Below are 6,958 nucleotides of genomic sequence, written 5' to 3'. Positions count from 1 at the left end.
CTGCACAAACAGCTCTGTCCATGACCATGCAACAATAGATAGACTCAACTTACATTTACCACGAAAAAATAAACATAAAATTCAAAATAGTAATTCTACCAAGGAATAAAACTGTACAATAAATTACCATAAAAAGTAAAGAAATCGCAAAAATACACTTATTTAAAAAGGCAGCTAAAAGTACCTGTTATGCAATACATTTTATACATTGAAGGATTACTTAGAGAAAACAGAGTAGGGGTTTCATTTAAAAAATGTTATACAAATAAATAATAATAATAATAATGAATATAAAACACCCAACATTCCACATGACACCTTCACTTCATTTTTTTCCTTATTTTTTCATTTCTAGAAATACTTACCCCCAAGCAATGCATAGCACAATACTAACACCTCTTCCTCTTTCTGAGCTCAACATCTCACTCATTATTGAGGGAAGCTGACTCAGTTTTTCAGGATAGCAAATGGGAAGTTGCGGTACAGAAAATGGCCCAGAGATCACGTGTGTGTGTGTGTGTGTGTGTGTGTGTGTGTGTGTGTGTGTGTGTGTGTTTGTGTGTGTAGTGAGTGCAGTGTTATGAAACAATGTGTGTATAGTGTGTGGAATGACTGATAGTGAGATATGGGTGAACAGTGTGGCTTTACATTATTTAATAAGTTATTTGTAAAAAGTGTTGTATACCAGGAGTAAATCTAATTATTGTCTCTCACTAGAAGTCCGTAAATATATGTGTATACGAATTAGCTTATTTTAAATTGATCTAAACTTGTAAATACTTTGACATGTCATATATCCTTATAAAAAGAGATCTATGGATGAATAAATCTGCTACTACTACTACTACTACTACTACTACTACGTAAACATATTCGTGGTTCTTAAGAGCTAAGAAGATAGATGCTTACACGACGAAAGTTGAAGAACAAGAGACGATACGAAACAGCAAGGCATCTCCTTGCTGGCCGCAGGAAACAATGCGAAGCTGCGGTCTTCATTATTATCATAGAAAGTATCCTTTACTATCGCAGAAAGTACTACAAGTATTTATTAACATCTGTGGACCCTTTAGCACATTAATTTCGTATTTCATAAATATAAACAAAAAACTTCTTTGGGTCTTACATTTGCCCCCTTGAATAACTATGATACAGGCTCGTACGTGAGTAGCCATTAAAATTATAAATACAACAAAATTACAGCATTGGTATATTTTTTAAATTTATTTTATGACCTAAATGGGACCTCTTTAGACAATATTATGAATTAGCATCTTCTGTTTCTTGTCAGCCCAATACTTTTTCATTCTTTGAGGTCGTGTCCTTCTTCCCTCATCCACAGTCACCATTCCCAGTCTGTGTTTGGTAATTTTTATTGGTAATGTCATATGTTTGTTCTGAAGTAACTTGGGCGCTTCTGTATTGCCTTTCTGTCCTCCATCATAAGCCATAATTTGATCACATCCTCATTGATCTCTGCGATCCATCTAAAGGCGCTCTCTCTATTCCATAACTTCTCAATTATTCTCGTGCTAATTCTGTTTTCTGTTGTCCTCATCAAAAGTCCTAGGAAATAGATCCGTTTCTTTTTCATTGTATTTGTCACTGGTTCTATTTATTTATAACCTGTTTCATTTCAAGCTATTCTCCAAACCCCGTCCATTTGGTATTTGTTATTTATACGTGTTCTGGCTATCGTTCTTTCTATTTTGAGTAATCTGTCTACTGCTACAGTGTTGGTTGTTTTTAATATAGCTTCGCCAGCATAGTTATTTGCGGCTTTGTATTTTGTAGTGTTTTATTTTTGTAGCTATTGAGAGGCATTATTTTGTTGTATGAATTCTTGGTAATATGATGTCTTTTAATCAAGTTATTTATTCTACTCTGCCATTATGGTTTCTCATTCAGGTTGCGTGTAATTATTTCTCCCAAGTATTTAAACTTTACAGCAATTAAAATTGGTATATACAAGAAACAAGACTACACAATAATACACGTTTTAATTAAGCAATCAGACAAGTCATTTTCGGTCACTGACACGGGAGTTATTTGTACACCATGCGCTAAATTTAATGTGTGAGCAGTATCATTTCTCCGAGGACAAGAGGGTATTTCAGTCCAATGACGTGTTTGCGCGCGGTAACTGGTGCAGTATGTCAGCCCAGTGCTGGAGTGACGTCGCAGCTGCTTCAGTGACGTCAATCGGTCGGTGACGACCGACTGGGCACGAGCTCTGTTTAGTGCACTTCGCAGTCCGCGTGTGCAGCGTCGGTTAATTGCCTCCCACCTCGGTGTCTACTGGTATGCACTCACCACTGCCAACATTTCAGGATTCAGGAAACAATCGTAGTATAATATTAGTTTCTTGAAAAAAGATGCACCACACGGCACATACGAGAGGTGTATGTAAAATAAAGTTCCCAATTTTTTTCAGTGTAAAACATGTTTATTTCATGACTGCGTACGTTTTTGGAGAAGTTCAGACTTTAACTTATTTTTCTACATAGTCGCCACTGAGATCAATACTTTTTGCATGCCGTGTACGAGCTTTTGAATGCCCGAGTCAAAAAAATCTGCCGCCAAGCCGCGCAGATACCTGAGAACCGCTTCTTTCAGCTCTTCTCTGTCAGCGAAACACTTTCCACCCAGATGTTTCTTCACGTCAGGGTAGTCACTTGGGGGTCAAAGTCTGAGCTGTGGGGTGGGTGGTCGACAATACCGCCATCCATGCTTAGCGAAGAGCTCGTTGGTGGCTTTAGCGGTGTGCGGTTGAGCGATGCAAACGCACTCTCTTGGACAGCATACCCCTCCTCTTGTTTTGAATTGCACGGCGCAATTTTTGCAGTGCCTCGCATTACCCGGCAGCGTTGATTGTTGTACCGGTGGGCAAGAACTCACACAACGATACCCCTTTCCTGTCCGAAAACACTGTTGCCATCACTTTGCCGACACTGCGTTTGTTTGAATTTTCGCGATCTCGGCGACTTGTTTGGATTGTTCTTTGGTTTCGGGGGTGCGGTAGTGCACCCAAGTCTCGTATCCAGTGACGATGGATCGAGGTATTCCTCGCCATGAGTTCCGTGATCCTGAAGAAGTTCTTGGTCTGCTTCAACGCGTTGACGTTTGTGGTCTTCGGTCAACAATCTTGGTACCCACCTCGTGAAAACCGTAGCGTACCCTAGATGCTCCGCAAATAGAGGTTGTGCTGACATAAGGGACCATTTCGGAGAGCTCACAAACCGTCACTCTTCGATCTGAGAGCACCGCTGACTCCACTTTTGCGATTGTTTTGTCAGAAACAGATGGCCGTCCGCAACGCTCCTCATCATGGACGTCAGTACGCCCGTTCTTGAACTCTCACCATTTGTACGCTGATACACTTGTCTCCATTGATTTCGCATAGCTGGGAATGGAATTTTGCCGACGCAATGTTTTTTGCAGACAGGAAACGGATCACCGAGCGCAGCTCACACATGGCGGGCGAAGCGAGGAGGAGATCCATTACGTACGGCTGCCAAGCCAAGACTGTGCTCCGAAGGCAGCTCGCTAGGGAGGGGATTTGGAGTGGGAGAACCAAGGTACATTTTTTTAAAAAAAGTGTGAGCCCCTCCACGCTCGCGCAAGCGTGGTGACCAACTCAAAAGGTCTACTGTCACCTCTGTATTGTTAGTAATTACATCAAGGAGATCGCAGGATCGAGGAACTGCGATGTTATCCGTAGGTCTGGGTAGGGTTACCTATTAATACGGGCGCAGAAGTGGTCTAAAAAGCTTGACAGAGTCAAGCTTGAAAGAAGAGCGGTTTTAAGGGCAGAGGGGAAAAAGTGCCAAGGCAAGTGCCAAGGGAAAAAACCTCTGCGACAGTGACAGGTTGGGTAGTAAGGACGGTGGCGGTTTCTTGCTATCTGCGGCAGATCGTGCAAGGTAAGGTTATGTTAGCGGTTGGGTATCATGCATCAGTACCATAGAAGCAATGCCAGATTGTCATGCAATGATCACTCCTGTCGAGGAGGTGAGCGCTGCTGCTGCTGGGCCGATGATGTCTCCTGGGCCAGCTGCTGCTGCTGCTGCTGTAACATAGCCATGTCGTTTTAGGTTTGTCAGTTCGATGGTCCTCAAAGTAACTGGCAGTGTGATATGTGTTGGGAGTTTGTTTGTGTGTCGTGTGTGTCTTCCCTGCGATTGCCAGTTCTCATGGCAGAGGCTCAGCTAGCAAGCTACTCAGTGGCTGAAGTGCAGGGGCTCGCCTCATTGTGTCGTTTGCGTAATTAATAAGTTACTCCCCAAGGAGTGTCTTTGGGCACTTGTGTTTCCATCTATGGTTGTGATCGTAGTTGCCCAAGTGTAGGATGTGAGGATTGTTCGAGTGACTTGATTTCTTGTACAGTCATGTGGCGAGTTTTTTGAATACCTCCTGGAGAGTTTCCAGTCGGTATTCTCGGTGAAGGTCCGCAGCCCTTGCGTATCGGGAAGCATTGCTTATGATGAACACACAGTGGGATCAAAAACTCGCTGGGATGGATACCGCACGTCCTGGAGTGTGGCAGCTAGCCCGACATTTCACCAGAGAAAAACACAAGGTACACTACACAACCGCGGGATCCACCGTAACAGCGCTTTTCAGGACTGTAGCGCCATGGGAACCTTATTTTACGGGCAACCATCGGACAAAACTAGCAACACATAAAGGGATAGGCGAAATAATGTGAACAGTGGTAGTAATGGGTAGGTTGTGTTTGACAGTCAACAATGCAGGTAAGGCATGTGTCGCGCTGGACTGTGAGTGTGCAGTACGGGCTAGTTATCAGCTGCAGGTTGTTTACGAGTAGCGCACACTTCGAATTAGCATTTAAAGGCCTAGGTCGACGTACAATGAAGGACCTAACAGAGTCCCAAAGAGGGCATCTTATAGGGACCCGTTTAGCTGGAACATAAGTAACCAAGACAGCCAATTTATTGAATGTTTCAAGAGAAACGGCTTCAACAGTCATGAGAGCCTACACAAAACACGGAAATACATCATCGTGTAAACGTAATAGTGGGCGCAAATCAAAACTAAATGACAGAGATCGTCGTACGCTGACACGAATTGTGTCAAAACAATAATAAACTACGCCGACTGAAATGACTGCAGAGCTCAATAGCCGTCTTCGAGACCCCGTGTCTATCGACATTGTGCGCTGAGAATTCCATAAAGCGAACAATCATGGACGAAAAGCTATATCGAAACCATTACTGACGACAACCAACCCAAAGAAGCTTAAAACATGGTGTCAGAAGCATAAATCCTGGACGGTTCATCAGTGGAAACACGTGATATGGTCCGCCGAGTCAACGTTTTCGTTATTTCCAACTTCGGGCCGGGTTTACGTCTGGAGAACGCCAAAAGAAACACGCAATCCTTATTGCTTGATTCCAACGGTTAAGCGTGGAGACGGAAGTGTGATGATGTGGCAGCCATAGCATGGTATTCTGCTGGTCGCATCGTTACTCTCAAAGGCCGTGTTACAGCCAACATTGTGTCAACATTTTAGGTGATCACTTGCACTCCACGATTCAAGTGTTGTTCCTCAGCAATGATGCCATATTTTAGGACAATGATGCACCCATTCACACAGCCAGGACAGTCCAATCGTGGTTCGAGGAGCATGCAACTGAACCACAACGTCTTTTCTGGCTAGCACAGTCCCTGGACTTGAACAGTAACTAGCCAATGTGGGCGGTATTGGAGTGCAGACTCCTGAACAGCTTACCAGTTCACACGACTACTAAAATGTTCACTTCCTTCTGGTAGTCGCGTCGTCGCGCACATATTTGAATCTTCAACAATGGATGCCACAGAACAGTTCCGTGAGAGTCCCATTCAACCACGCGCCCGCCGCTCGCGGTTCAGTTTACAAGCAACTGTTGGGTGGGACCCAGTGCGCTTGTGTTTTAAAGCTTCATTATTGAAGTCTGGTGTTGGGGACGTGTTGTAAGGAGTCCTGTGCCTTGGAATTGCTCGGCCTACCTTTGGTGTTGGACACTCAGGAGAAAACAGTCCTAGTAGCTCTCCACAAGGTAAGTGCACATTCCTTTGCAATGTAGAAATGCTGTCTTCTTGTCCTATTTTTTTTTTAGTATTCCGCCAGGAACCGATATTACACGGATTGTACATTTTCTTCATTCCAACACACTCATTAGTCATTAACCTAACACCTTGCTGTAATTCGTTTCATGTTTGCAAACACTATGACCACGTCTCTTGCATTTACTTCCCCTAATCACCTAAGTATTTTTTAGGTTATCAGTTTCGTAATGCCAGTAAGTTTTACAGTCTAGTGAAAGCGTTTATAAGTCATTCAAACTAAAATCGCAATAAATCACAGACAATAAAAGACAGGTTAGAGGGGTGCCACTACTACAAACCATTACCCAAAGTGTGCGAGTGTGAATTAGTTAAACTCCAACCAAAGAAACAAATTAATCATAAAACAGATACAGTGATTTAATTAAAGTGAGCAGAGACAAACCCTAGAGTGACAAATCTCACGACAGCAGTACACTGCTTCTTTTGTTAATTAGTAGTTCTCTTGTTAGTGCAATGCTTGATTCTGCTTAGTGAACAAACTTTGGACTCAGTATTTACGTGTCGTTTTGGTGTAATTTGGTTGGTTCAGAATATACAGTTCAGTGTATCTGTGTCCAGTTCTTTCTTCATAATTGCTGTTCTTCAAGTGACATGTTGTCATTCTATAAAATTCTGACATTTAAAGAGTTTTATAAAATTTTCTTTTAATCCTCCCTACGCGCGATGTGCCATGTTACTACGTTGCCTTAGGCACGTTGGATGTTCAGCAATGCTTTGATTTCAGCCGCACTTCTGCACTCAGAAAGACAAATCGTAAACATACACAAGTGAAAATATTTATCTACATAACAAAAAAAATTATAAGTAAAGTAAGCTTGTGCTATTGCAC

Source organism: Schistocerca gregaria, chromosome 7 (genome assembly GCF_023897955.1).
Source record: "Schistocerca gregaria isolate iqSchGreg1 chromosome 7, iqSchGreg1.2, whole genome shotgun sequence".
Lineage (NCBI taxonomy): Eukaryota > Metazoa > Arthropoda > Insecta > Orthoptera > Acrididae > Schistocerca > Schistocerca gregaria.
Note: the sequence above shows the minus strand (reverse complement) of the source record.